This window comes from Varroa jacobsoni, unplaced genomic scaffold (assembly GCF_002532875.2).
Source record: "Varroa jacobsoni isolate VJ856 unplaced genomic scaffold, vjacob_1.0 scaffold_1447, whole genome shotgun sequence".
NCBI classification, from domain to species: Eukaryota; Metazoa; Arthropoda; class Arachnida; order Mesostigmata; family Varroidae; genus Varroa; species Varroa jacobsoni.
The window spans coordinates 1-15944 of NW_019214349.1; the positions used below are offsets into that span (position 1 = coordinate 1).

A 15944-nucleotide genomic window follows, 5' to 3' on the forward strand; every position below is an offset into this window, starting at 1 on the left:
CATACGCATACGCATATAAACATACGCATACGCATATAAACATACGCATACGCATATAAACATACGCAAAACATAGAAATCGGAAGGTGGGAAGATGCCACGCATTCTAAAAGGTGGTGATATATCGTCTACTTTCATTCATAATTGCTTGTAATGACGCCTATTCGAGTGAAAACCCAACAGTGATGATTATGCGGGTTGCGAATGGCCTAGGGGAGACATGAACCAAGGTGATTCTTCCGTTTGGCTCTTACAGGCCCTATCACCCCTTCCTTGTACGCTGATCGGTCCGATTAATTGAGAGCGGGTTAGTCAGCTTCCGAATTAGTTGCTTGGCTTTTGACAGCTACGAAAGAAGCACTATGTTGTTAGTACACTATTTGATTGGTGCCTAAGTTTACGACGAAATGAGGGGTGATGTGTTTATATCTGATATGGGTATGATTATATACGTTACTTTAGGTTTGAAGAACTGTTCAACTCTGAAAACTGCCTAGTTTCAATATATACTTGTGGGTCGCAGTGTAAGTTCATAAAATCGAAATCGTACACCTAGCTGAAAGCCGCTACGATGACGCTTCCATCTGGTTTGCTTTTTTTTTCTTCTATTTACGTATTGTTGTGACGATATTGGGGGCACCCGGCGGTAAAATGACATTTTTTCTTGTCCTTTTCCCCCCAGTTAGTAATGCTACCCCAAATATGTATAACGCCCTTTTACTTATCTTATATTGTCATTTGTATCGTACGCTGCTGCTATTGTTGAAAATTAGCGGCTATTTATCTTGCGTTGTTTGCTACTCACATTAAGGCGATCAGCACACTCGATGTATGCGTCATTAAGACCGAGCGAGAAAGAAAAAGCCTAGGTAGAATTGTTGTGCAAGTGTGCTTGGAGAAAGTGAACGTGTTCTTGATGACACTGACTTTGCAAAAAGAAGTTTTTTCGACGTTTCTGCTGTTTACGCAGGATGCCATAATAGGTAACTGCTTGATTCATTCAATTAGTGACGCATTGAAGAACTCCTTGTAGTAGAGAAGAGATTCGTTCAAAATTCGTTAAATTCCTATGTTTGTATGATGGTATGTCTGTGAGAGGAGGGAAAACGGAGACGGGAGAGAGAGGATTTGTGAATGTATTGGCTTTTGGACGATAAGGAAAAAAAATTCACTTCAAGAACCGGCTGGTCCGCCGCGTAGAGTCGGGTGGCATTGTGGATGCGTTTGTGTCACCAACGCTTAGCTCCGCATGCAGAAATGAGTTTAAAACCGAGAACAAGAAAACACCAGCGACACCGCCATGCAACCATAATGCCGGATAACTGTGGAAGCGAAGACATTTAATAACGTACAAAACAGAAAACGCCTTCCAACGAAAAAACCTTCTTTTTCGTTGAAGTGCTTTCAAACCTTACTATTTTTTATTTTTCAAGTGGTTAACAGGAAGAAAAGCTGATGTGAGCTGACAGAGAGAAGGTATTTAGCGTTGGGAAAGCCCTGCTGGGCCTAACACTGAGGAAAAACGAGGACAATAATAATAATAATAGTGCCGTGAAAAGAATGCCATTCAAGCGAGGTTAATTTGTAAGGACTAAGCTCTGTAAAGCGAAGACGAGCGAAAACAAAAACATTATATATATATATATATATATATATATTAATCATACATCACGAAGAGGGTGGAAAGCGATCGACCAGTGACGTCCTTTAACTTCATTTTAGTGTGAATGTCATGTTTGTGTAGAGTTATAGAGGAGTATGTTTTTGAGTGGTTCTGTGTATGCGTGTACTGAGAGGCATGATAGATATAATTGGTAAATTCTACCAGTGATAAGGGGTAAAGTCAGCTGCACATAAAGGCGAATACACACGTGTAATGTCCTTCAACACACGCATACACAGATCTACTCACTCACAGTAAATGGAAGGAGAATGAGATTAGATATGTTTATTGAGTGTATGGACGTGTGGATTTTTACTTACGCATTATCGTGGCTCGGCCGCCCCCGACAGTGTTCAGGTAAACTACTGCTATCACAACTACGAATGAATTGCTATGTCTCAGTGTCTAAGCGCAAGTGGAACCCCAGCACGAACAGCGGGGCGTCGCCGGGAGTCTAGGAACTCGCTGACATCTGCCAGGCCGCTTTATGTTTAGGGCTGGTAGGAACATGCAGCTGAGCTTCAGTAGTCATCTTTGATATTATACAATAACGTTATAATAGTTATAAAACAATGTGAGGTATAAAAAATAAAACAATGTGAGGTATAAAAAATAAAACAATATGAGGTATAAAGAAGGGGGAGTGAAGGAAAAATAACCACGGCGGAAAAGTCGCAGCAGCAACATACCCGACAACAATAACAACAACGAACAACAATGACAGTAGAAACGGCAACAATGAGGTTAGGAACACCCCAATGAAAACACAGAACGTCACAGCCATGTCTACATATATATGCAATTTGTTAACGACTTGATCTTACTAATGTTAATGGTGGTGGCACCTGTTTGCAAACAGTTAACGCTTAGGCCTCTCGTCCGTTCGAAGACAGTTTACTCGAGGCGATGAGGAGCAGTGGTGAAAGGTTTAGAATGGGCCAGTGAAAATATGCTTACCCTCCTGCAAACTGCCGAAGGAACTTCCACGGTCGACTATCTCTTAATCAGCGCTTAAAGTCCAGTGTTGACGAGTAATTACGACCGCAACAATCATGGCGATAATTACTGCCAAAACATCTGTAGCAGAAGGAATGGAGGAATAGAGAACTCCCGACAGGCAGTCAATCATTCTGTATCGCCGATTCGTTTGTATGCGTTTTACGCACGCGTAAAGTCAGTTGTCAGTGATGAACCGGTAGTCATCCATTTGTCACCGACAACCGCGCAAAGTGTCTCAGAAAACGGCATCGTGGGCGGGCAAAACAAAAAAGAAAACTGTCTTTGTTCTGTTGTGGAACGGCATTTGCGGTGACAGTCTCATCGAATGGTGTTTTGTCCACCAGCAACGAGTTGTTATCATAACTTAAACGTGAACACCTCCATGTAGCTGCTGCCTTGAGTTTGCCTGCCGATAACACAGGGAATAATCGCGATAATTATTTAATAATAATTATTATTACTTTCTCCAATTACTGACGCACGATGAAGGATCGAAACTGAAAGTGGCAGACAAAAAATCATTATATATACATCATATTCTATATATCTAAATATATACATCTCGAAATATATATATATACACACATACATCTATATATGACGAGCGGCCTAGTTTAAAGGCCTGTGCTGCGCGCTGTTCCTTTTGCTATGGCGTGCGGTGAGCTTGTCCATGTTGAAACTATAGACCTCATCCACACTCTTTTCAGTAGAGGGGGGTGCCATGATGTTTACTAAAATGCATTTTGAAGTTTGTTTGGTTTATCACCACTCTTACCGCTAATTATATTTTAGCGTCAATTAATGTTCTTATTATATTAATATAATTGTAATTATATATTACATTACAGCGTATTTTGTCTTTCCACTCATCTATTTTATTATTACATCGTGTATATGTATAATAATCTAATGTTATTATTATTATATATTAGATTACTGTAAAACAATAACAACAAAAAGTGACAATTGTACATGTAGTTGATTGATGAAGTCGGCTCCCATTGGCGACTGACAACAGTCCGCTACTAGATTCTCATATATTCATAAAAAAATATATATATACATACATGCATATAATTGTATTCAGATTATTACTGGTGATAGAAATCGGTGGAGAGACGAAGTATCAAAGGAGTTATAAAACGAAAGATATGATGAGGCGAAAACGAAAACATAACAACAACATATCATTATTTTCATCTGCAGGTTTCTTTTTCCATTGACGGATATACATATATATCCAAAAAATAAGGCTGAGGGGAAAAATATGTAATTATATAACCTATTCTAATGTACATAAAGTGGCTATAAAAACAAAACAAAAACGAAAGTGTGGCGATCTATTGTGTATGTAGTTACCTACATAATAACAAAAACACGGAAAACTACATGTAGCGCGGGCATATTTATAAAGAACATTGTTCACACCTTTGTGTCACTTTTGAAAAAAGAGGATCGGATAACGGGAGGTTAGTTGAAGGTAAAGTCTCTACACTAATCAAAGACCCAAGTGGCTATTCATTGTATCATCCATCCTACGCATGTACGGCAAAAATCAACAATCGTTGTCGATATATATATATATATATATATATAATATATATATATTATATATATATATATATATATGTATCAAATCAGATTTATTACCACCATAACTATTGCTGCTGAGATCTGCTCCATCGGAACGAAAAAACATTGAGGGACGGAAAGTAAGCAAGCGCAAAGGAGAGACACCAAAGACTAGTGCCAACTTTATTCTCATTGTGTAGAGATAATCATACCACTATAAAAATACTGTTGATGATGCCGTGATCGATAGCCTAACACGTGCGGGAAACAAGAACACATCTGGTAGACACAGAATACGCTGATGACGATGAGGATTATAATGATGATGGAAATGCTGATGATGTTGGATGGTAGTCGCAACAAAACTACTAGACTTTAAACACTTGCTAGCCCTAATCTTATCGCTTAGTATTTGCACTTACAATGTAGCGGTTGTACTAACGAGAAAGCAATGTATGTGCTTATCCATGGTAGGACAATAATAACACTGATGATGATAATCACGATAATGCCAGGATAAAAGCGTTGTCGAACACGCACATTACTATTCATGGATATATTGAAAAAAAAAAAAGATATTTCTGACATTCGTTCTGCGCCAGCCACAAAGCCTCGAATCACTTCGTTCTTGCTTCGCAATTGGAAGTTCTTCCCACCAAGTGATACCATATTCCGAACTGTGTAGATCTTACAAACTTGTACACACCTTAGCCTAAATAATATTGCTAATAATAATAACAATAATAATGTTAGTTATAATAAAACTAGAGCTTGTCCTTTGCACGTGCAGAGGCGGGACGTAGCGGACACAAACCCTCGCTGGTTGTTAGCAACACTGTTAGCAACTGAAAAAATCTAATGCTTGTGTTCTCGTATTGGAAATTGTTCATACCATAGTATTAGTAGGTTATCGATGAATTTAATTACAGTTTTCGTCGTAGATGCCAGCGATAGACGATACGTGTGACAAACTATCCCACGCATCCGTTTCGTATGCATTGTTGGCATGTTGGTTTGTCGGTGTTTCGATATATGTTTGTGATTAACTGATAGTTTGTTATGATATTGAATAGAGCTTCGATAAAGGAAACTTCACTCTTAACTGAGGCCTTTCCCATTGACGAAAAATTGATCAGGCAATTAATAAGGCATTACCAAAAAAAGACAATTCTCCTATGAGGCACGCCACTTAAGGAGGGCCTATTCAACCTTAAATTGTTACGACCGTGCATTCTTGGTAGACAAGCGATGACAAAAAGTACATTATCCAAATTACTTAGAAAATGCTGCTCAAAAGAAAGGGGTTAGTGGTTTTCAATAAACGCTGGCTAGGGAGAAACGTATCACGATGCCGCTAGAACGCTACCAAAGACATCAATTCTTCATCTGAGGGTATCCAACGGATCTGTCATGCACTTCAGCACTATTATAGCACTATCGACGATATACAGACACGTCTTAATGAAGTCAAAAATGCGCAGAACGAATTAAGAGGAAAAAGAAAACAAAGAAAAGGGTAATCGAATGTTTATAGAAACTGCGGTTTTGGGAGTCTGTGTTGTGCGCCTCACCTTCATTACAGGCGCCCTTTTTTCTCATTCAGTAAGAAAAAACAAACCGCACTTTTCCCTCTTAGAGTGTATTACTATATAAAATTCACATGAGTATTTATCGCACAGCTAGCTTGGATATGATTGACACCAAGGACCGAGCGTGCAACGTGGTAATCAGAAGGCTATGAGCGGTTTAAACTGACATCCAATCAGTCGTGAACGTGACAACGAGCACGAGCATCGTCGGCGTCGGCGGAAAACACAGTGTTAGTTTTTAAAGGATTATTATTATTATATTGCTGATGTAATATAATATATAGATATACATATACATAAAATTAATTGGTGCAAAGATGAAACAGGCTTCAGCGTGTAAATCACGCTCATGTCAACTGATATATATATAAATATATATATATATATATAATATATATATATATATATATATTAGGCGGCGATTGCTGTCAATTTTGCGAATGTAAAGATACGAAGAAGAACTGACGTTGCTCGGGTCGTGGGGAGAAATAAGAGAGAAACGGAAATGCGTGTGTAAAAAAATATATATATATACATATATCGTATTGTACGAATTTTTGTGCATTCCACGTATTGCTGATTTCCATATTTCACAACATCGACAAAAGCAAACCTATGGTAATAACGACGATGATAAAACACAATATATATACACATCCATCATGTATATGTATATATATATATATATATTTACACATAATATACCGGTCCCTATCCTCACCCCGACAAATAGGATTAGTCAGTGGTGAAGACCGCACACGCCTTTTTGTTGCGGATCTTTTCCAATATGCAGAAAAATTTGTGTTATCTCATTATATAGCAGACGGAAAACAAAGAGGACAAACACTAAGAGAAAGACGAAACGAAAATATGAAAAATATACACAAAAATAAACAATACAATGGATGTTGACAGTCTGCCGGGATTCTTGTTCTCTTCTACAAAACACGGTTCGAAACTTAATAAAGCTTTTGTACACGTACTCACAATCGAGCATGAGTTTTTGGCGAGAGCGTTGAAAAATGTACGCCACAAATTCTTGAACGTGTCTATCAATAATTCAATGCCATTGTACATCACATAACCAACCTGTTGTACTGTTGGCTTAACAATAAAATAATAACTAATTCCAATTTCTGTTCTAGCAGGTTGATATTTACAACAACCTATATTCGCTCCATTGCAGCTGCTGTCGCTTTGGCAAAAACGAATGTTTTGACGCAAATAGCAAGCACGCCAAAAATCCGTCTAATGGTTTTTAGTACCGTTGCACAGTAAAACGACTAATTTTTAAAAAATACCGAAGTAGCAAGTAACTTTTGAGAAGTAACCACGAAAATGATTCGGTGGTTAATTTTTGAGCTAGATTGCTTTCTTATTGTTACTGAGAAAAACAATTGATATTGAATTTAGCAGGTACTTGAGTAGAATTAGCCATAACTGATAGGAGTATACGTGATACACGTGTAATTAAAACGATGACAGTATGTTACACTCCGAATAACGTGTTGGGATTTAAATAGCAAAATACATTGGTCCAAGTTTATGAAATGGCCAACAAGGACCAGGCCGCTTAAACTACTATAGTTCAGGAAACTTTGTATCCATTTGTACAAATCAGAGATGTAGACATCATGGAAACATGTTTACAGAATACGATGGCAAAAAGATTAGGTGCCCAGTTGTTGATATTCCCTCCCAGTATTCGATTCCTGTTAAAATTACTGCGTTATGACATAAGATATATGCTTGAAAATTGACTACCAATTTTGCCCCGAATTTCTCGTGCGTGCGTCAAATTTTTCTAGTAATTATGGGCTAAAAAGCATAGCTTTCGTATAGAAAGACTGGGAAAAGGTCCTCGTTTTCTTTGAATGCACGTATTGCTCCGTCAAACAGACAGCACTAGTAATTGCGATGAGGCGATTGTCACTGGCACAAGATACAATATATGATTGCGTAGTGCTGATTAACGATAACAGTTGACTTGGTACAACTGTAATACCACTAAATTGATTTTATTCAAGACCAAGCCAGCAGTTAAATAAGCAAATGGTATGTGTAGTTCGGGCTTCTTTAATAGTTTTTCTGGTGTAAATATATTTGTTACTGATAATATAATATTGTAAACATTGCCTATATACACACACACATTATAACTACCTGCTATTACTAATACATGCATTCGGAATCCATCCGTTTCCGCGAGCGACGTACGTGTCCAACACGTAGTCGTTTCACGGGACTGAAGCAATGAAAGATACAGCATAAACTAGTGGTAACAATGAAGCTTCACGATGCTACTTGTGGCCACACGTTCATGGCCTCAGTGTGAGTTGTGCTTTTTGCTCATCTTTATTAACGATAGTGATAGTTACTATAAAAATGATAGTAAACATTATACTACAAGCAAATTCCGCTTACATGTATCGCCAGATTTGGTGATTCTATCTGTCCTGCTTGATTTTATTGAAAAACAACACCTAGAGATTTTAATTGGTTGACACCAAAGTATTACGAATGTACGAGTCTCTTATTCTCTATATTTATGCTCGAAAATTGAAGAAAGGCCGAAGCACAGCGCTGGTTTGAGCCTCGTTTATTTGGCGCATCAAAAACAGGATTATCAAATTCGGGGTCGTAATAAGTTCATAAGGGCGAGGAACGTTACATTCGTGATTGTAGTACACAATACGCGTTCAGCGAACGCGTGGCGCCTCCGTTGCTCTACCGATACCGAAAAGTGATCTTTATCGGTAAAGTCACTGCTGTTAAAAATCAAGAGCGCATTGAACAGACTCTGCCAGATTGTTATCTACAAAGGCGCATTACAAATGAAATCTAATTGTTATTGCGATATTATGTAAACACATCTATATAATTATCTTCATAAGTACATGTGGACTATACTCCCGTTGCAAACAGCAAAACAGAATTTAGCGCACGAAAAATATCATCAAAGATCGTAAATAGGAAAGCCGCCCTATTTCGAAAATATTCTTGGGAAGAGTAAAAGACAAATACGAGGAGACTGTCGGATTGCTATCATCGAACGCGCGGAGCCAATATATATATATATATATATATATATATATGTCGCCAAAAAGATGTTGCCGAAAGTATTCAGAAGAACGCTGTTTTGTAATCGCGTATATCGTCTTCGGCACCGTGCATTGATATAGATGGGCAACCTGCACTATGCTTCGTCAAAAGTACGTGTGGAAATGGCCTAGACAAATAAATGTGATTATATGGGTTCCCCTTGATAATGTGTTTATTTAGCTGCTGTCAAATATGACCTTATACACAAACTAATATAAAAGAAACATGTTTTTTATTCTGGACTGTTTTCACTGCGTTTCTAGGGGGTTTGAATTGGGATATTGTGCCCGAATTGAAATGAAAATACAAACAACTCGCAAAGATTTACCGTTACGTGGAGCACACAAGCGGTGAGAAATGTGATTTCGTAAAGGTGGTTTGTAGAAGGAGTCGGTTTTTCAATAAAAATCGTTTGAAGTAAAACTTCCCTTTGACAAAACTCTTAGCCACTAGCCCACGAACGTGTCGTGCCGGTTAAAATAGGCAAACATCAAGGCGCTTATATATGATTAGGCTACTCTTAAAGACCAACGAAGGTACGAAATGAACGTTTATGTTACTACCTTCATTCTCCAATATCAAAATGGTAGTTGAGATACATGCAAAGCAGGTTTAAATTCTAGACAATTCGGTGTGTCAAAGTGTAGTTTCTGATAATAGAAGCGATCTGCAAACGGCATATTGCCGCAGACTTAAATCTACGTAATCGCGTCTACAGCTCACATCTGCGCCGCGTGAACTAAGCCTGAAGATAACGACATGATTTTACGTTCATGAGCGCAAAGTCTGATTGCCAGTGTTGACTGCTTTGTTGATATGACTGAGATATCCTGATGATACACTAATTGCCACTTCTATCCACTCCAAACAAGAATCGCTTGCATACATCAACAAACTCACCGATCACGCACATACACGTAAACAGAACAATATGTGTCGATACTTGCAAAACACAGAAAACACCGAACAAGTCCGTAGACTTTCGATACTGTTGCAGTGCGCAATTTTACCTTTTACTCTTATTATCGTCACGATTATATATATATACTGACCGGATATATATTGATCAATATATACATATATGTATGTATAAATCTATATACATAAACACTTGTAGGAATCTAAAAGTTTGTGTGTAGGACGGGTGTGTGTATCATTATTCATTGTGGCCGGCCGTGTGATCACCTGGACGATTCCCGAAAACGTAACTAAGTGGTCCAACGATGTTAGGCGCCGCAGCCAGAATAAAGCCCTTAAAAATAAAGAGAAAAAGAGATCAATTAATCTGACCTTAAAAGAACAATGATAGCGTTGAAAGTAGGGGAAGCTATAATTTCATGATTTTAATGGAACGACTATATGATGGTGAATATGATTATATTGTACATAGTATATAGAGATATACACATTTACGTTCATATATACATATATATTGTATACACGATATGACAACACTTAGTGATTTTACACTTGGTAGTTAGTACTAACAGTAGGACTGGCCATCTTCTATAACATGATATAAAAACAGATTTGAGTATTATTCAGGTTTATCGAATGAGGTGACGGTGATGGAACAATGACTAGGGTTCTGTCATTCAGAGTAAACTGCAGAAGAAATTCACCTTTATAAATGTTTGCCATTTCTTCGGTTTGGTACTGCTGTCAGTAACAGTCGACAGGGTGCCAATGACCAAAAACAACAATAATAATAAAACAAACAACAGTAAGAGCATTAACAATAGAACTAACCCGTGGTGATTTTACGCAAACTGGTAACAGAGCGCATACATAGTTTTGGACAGTAAGGGCTTGCGATTTGCTTCGATGCCGCATGTCTTTGAGACATGATCATAATGCTGACACACTGGCGGTGATACGATGAAAGCATATATATCACAGACAGAGATCGAATGCAAAAGAACGTAGGATCTCTCCATCAAGCTTTCTTTGCCGGTAAGACCTTCACTGATGGCTAAATGACACGTCTCCAGAAGCTGTAGCGACTTATACACTACGCAACATCATTTGCCGCTTCATGGTCCTAAGCCGAAACCCACACCGCACCCAATTACATATATGTGGGACAGTCTGAGTGCATTTCGCCAGTGTCAAAGTTTCATTATTCATTGCTATTTAATGATGATGATATAAATATCGCTAATAGTAATAATAATAATGATAATAATAAAGTCAAGAAAGGAAAGAAAAAAACAAAAAACAGAAAAAAAATTCTTTCATAACAGTTGAGTATCGATTTCGCGGATCTATCTCGAACGAAGTAAAGCAGGTGACATGCTCGATGCCACCTTCACAATGGGGGGCTAAGCCTTTGAAAAAGCCTTCTAGGACACCTGATTGTTCCTATACGTTTTGAGGTATCCGCAAAAGAACTAATCTTTCGTAACAACTTGTCTTGATATTTCGGAGAAAATCCGGACAGAAAGCGAGGAAGGTATAGAGTCAGGGAATATAAGACAAGCACAATGAGAACTTGGTAGAAAAGAAAAGAACATTTTACGAAGGTTTACTGAGTATCACCCATATTAAAATTGCATATATATATATATATATATATATATATATATATATAGTGATACATTGCTGCGCCTATATACACATATGTACTATATGGAAAAAGTGACCGAAAGCTATGTATACACATATAACGTGGTCGATGGCCACAAGAGATATCTACACCTCTATGCTGCGGTGGAAAAAGACGAACTTCACTGGCAGATAATGGTAACAATGAACGGACTGAGTCAACAACCAGCCATTGGAGCTTTATGCGTTGCTTTGTGGTCTGCGACCGATCCGAGAACATAACACACTGCAATCACGAACGTGGAAAAAGCTTGCCTAATCATTGCTGCATCCTTTTTTTTATGTGTGAAGTAAAAACTTCGTAGATACATTATAGATATATACATGCGTTTACACTCGTACAATGCTAGTTTGATAAAAACAATGATAAATAAATAGGATTTTAGTCGTATCTGTTCAGCATCGTTTGGAAATGCTTAGTTTTTCTGCGACAGAATATCGAAAGCAATGAAATTGGTCGCATTTTCGCTTTTGTCGATGTTTGTGCGGGTTATTTTTAGGTGCTAAAACCCGCTACTAATAATATTCATTCTTATTCTATTACTATTGACTGTAATATTTATTCTGCTAATTTTAATTATACACACAATGGAGGAATATGAAGAATGCATTATTGTGACAATTTTTACCGGATGTGTTTGCGTGAATGGAAATTAATACCATCCGACTACGGTTATATTATTACCACAACTGCTGCTGCCTACAAATATTATTGCGTATTTCAATATTCATACAAATTAACCTGTATGAGAAATAAGTCAACAGCTACGAACCATAAACTGTAGGGGAAGAGTTCACAGTTGAACTATTCCTCTCGGGATCTGAACTGAAGAGACACCTCAGTTGGGGGGACACTTTCGGGGACGTAACCGGTTTACTGAGGTATGATGGTTTCTTTAGTAAGACGTGAATTGTATGTAGCCATGGCTAACGATAATACCGGGCGTGGAACTAAAAATATTTTCACCTGGATATAAACTATAATTTGTTTTAGGTGTACTAAATAAGCCGTATTTAAGTCACATATAAATAGGCAAACATACAAAACGCCAACAAAAACAAAATTCGATCACGGGAGGAAGCCATAAAAACTGGATAAAAACACCTTAGAAGTGAACAGGATGTCATGAGTAAGACGCTAGAACAAAGCTGAGTTGTTTCAGCTAGCTTAGCTTGTCTAGCCTTGTTGTTCCCACCGGTGTCGAGAAAAGGAAAAATACTTCAGAACATTGGATGAGTACGTCGTTCCTCAATACAAAGGTGTAAATTCGGGCAAATGAAAACCGCCTATTTGCTAATAATGCGGCAATGAGAATATTAAATACAAAGCAAAAGAAATTAATCGCTTAGCAAGTCAAACTTTGTTTATGACGACTAAAATCTAATACAATAATAAACGCTAAAGTGTGACTACTGGAAGCGTGTGTCGAAGAGTTTTTTCGCTCCCTATACAGGAGCTGACCTAATAATAATCTTGCTCCGACAGACGTAAACAGAAGAATCCCTCTTCTGATGATTGTCTATATATCTATATCGAATCATAGAAAATGTTCAATAAAAGTTTTTCGATCTTCAAAACCTTCTTCTCTGATAACAAGTAACGCTAGGAACCTGCGTTCTATATGGCGATAACATTTCCAAAAACAAAACCACATTGCTTTGCATACGTATCTTGTTATGCTAATGTAATAGTGTTATAAACATTGATTATTATTATAAAACTGAAGAAAATGAAGATCGTGATAACAACATTACTTACAGTTAAGCAGCATCAATAATAAGTAGAACGACAGAAGACCAGTTGAACGGCGCAACGGCGTGCACAGTCGTTTATTTACAAAAGTGATGTATCGAATTATATCAATAATAAATAAGTAAATACTTGTTGAACGATATTTACGTCTCGCGCTAATTTTCTTACGTACGATGAATTTTGGTAGATTGATTGTTATTGACACTTCAGCTATAACATTACATGCGATATTCTGTAGACTGTTAGCGTAGCTACACTATGCTTTATTGAACGATATAATTTATGTTTTTTACTGTTATTATGAGAGTGAAGTAAGAAACGAAAGCTCTAAGATAAAAGCGGTCCATACAGTCAGCGTTCAACGTGGCATTTTCGCAAATCTACGACTTTTTATAGTTCTATACAATGGCCTAAGCCACAGTAGTAAAAAAGGAAATTTCGATCACCAGATTTGGTAGAATGAAATGTATTTCCTAAAAAGTAGTATTATTGCATGCATAAAATTTAGATCTTTTAGCGACTACTGTGACCTACTGCTGTTCTTTGTTTTTGATGGTGAGCGAACATTTGCACAAATGGAACGTTCTACTGCTTATAAAAGCTATTATAGATTATTAGCTCATGGATTTTCCAATGAGTCAGCATGCAAACACTATAAGAATTCCTTGTTGATAATATTTTATTCATTTTTTTTCACTTCACATAATTATTTTAATCGGTCATAAAGCTGCCACTTACCATGCTTTGCGTAACAACCCGTTAGCCAGATTAGCCGGATGAAGCAAAATCTTAAAAGTATGCCGGTTTGTACCTGCGACAATGGTTGACCTAGACCGTTCTTCTGTTCTTGTCGAGTTCTAAATAGATAAACCACTCGTTTATATATTGCGCGTTTAATATGGTCAATAGCAGTCACTAGTGCGAGTAGCAAATGCTTTTTCCCTATAGTAAGTATACAATAAATAACGATTAAAGTATTTAAAATGTGTCTTGACATTTTGCTACGAGTTCCACGACCCACTATGCCTGATTATTTAGCTTTTGTTGGATAATTTGATGGGCATAAAATCAAGCAGGCCGAGCCTAGCTCGCGCGAGGGCTCTAAACGCATTTTTTCAGAGCTGCGACTTTCGCGAAAGGAACTGGGTTCAAGCTGTTCGCACCTTCTCAGTCATTTCTCCTTTGTATAATGCGCGTAATGTGAATGAACCTAGGTAACGATAAAACTCAGTGGTTTGTCCAAAATGAACCGGTAAAGGCCACCCTAATGTTCAGAAGGATCGCCCCGAATATTAAACAGTTGAAAAGAGCCATCTCTTATCTCGAATTCGTGTTCGACCCCAAAAATTCTCGCATATGCTCACGTACTGTAAATAACTCTGCTCAACGGCCTGCATTGGACCCGATAAAACTAACGGCCTTAATATCTCGAACATGGAGTTCAACTTGGCTTTTAGAACTTGCACACAGCACAGTCACAATTTCTTTATTGAGACGTTCTAGGATGGTTTCGAAGTTCGCCCGTCTGCTTTAAACCAAGGTTCTATCCATAGCATCATTCACACACTTTTTTGGAATAACAAAACTGATTTGGCATCTAAAATCAGGATGTTCGTACATTTCTGCCTGCAACACCTAGCTTTGTTAACTACATTGAAAAGAGTTGTTCAGAATGATGCCTGTGTTGTTTAGAATTGCTGACGGCGACGTTCGACAAAAATATCAGATCGCCACGCTGAAGTACATTAACATTAACAATCCTATACTGGATGAAATTGCTTCTTTTTGAGAAACCCTGCAATATCTACAATATTTATGGTTTGTTAGAGGCTCTAATAGCTGGCGCGATAGATAGATAGATAGATAAAATCCAGACTGTCGAGAGTATTAAATAGTGCCAAGGAATAGGCCTATTTCTACAACAAGAATAAAAGATTCTCACACACGAAAGGTGCTACCATTTAATGAGATCGGCGAGTCACTAGTAAGATCACCCTCATTAGCTCTATGATATTTCAGCGTGCCCAAATCGATCACGGCAGCGTACGTTAACTATACTAGTTGAGCACAATCAGTACGGACGACGGTTGTGCGCGAATGATCTGACTGTTGGCGGTAAAAGCGATCGGATAACCATTGTTGATCGCCTCAAGCAGCTGATTAACGGTAGTGGTAGCAGATCTTTAAGAGCTTCCTCGGGAACGTTTCCTTATTCAAGAGAGGTGCCACAGATCATTGTCGTAGGCATTCTACATGAAGCGCTCACTGCATTTGTCTAGCCACGGAAAAGTCTTACTGCAAACATCGAGGAGCTTCGGTATATATTTTCGCCGAATAATTTCGAACATCGATAAAAACGCACATTACGAGTGAATATATAGCGAAGTAGTTTTTATTATATCCATACCTCACCAGGAAAATTTTCGATGATTAAATCTGTATACAATACGTAAATTGAAGGCTGGCTTGTATAACGCTTCCTCATAGACCTTTACATTTACCACATGCACCGGTTCCCGCTGATTAATCAACAGAGTAATGGGGAATTGATAGGCCGTCTCACTACCGGTTAGTACGTTAAAACTGATGGTAATCTTAACCTATAGGCAGCTCTCGCGTGCTTAAATAATTTACTTAAACACGAGCTTGAATGAGGGTGACG

The 15944-nt window shown here is 37.9% G+C and overlaps 1 long non-coding RNA gene across 1 annotated transcript; it reads right to left on the minus strand.

Annotated features, from left to right (window-relative positions):
• Nucleotides 1–564: 564 nt before the first annotated feature.
• Nucleotides 565–15429, minus strand: LOC111270128 (uncharacterized). The gene is made up of 2 exons (XR_002686151.2): nt 10675–15429; nt 565–10177 (listed from the first exon to the last, which is right to left on the minus strand). It is a non-coding gene; the product is annotated as an uncharacterized LOC111270128 (long non-coding RNA).
• Nucleotides 15430–15944: the final 515 nt, after the last annotated feature.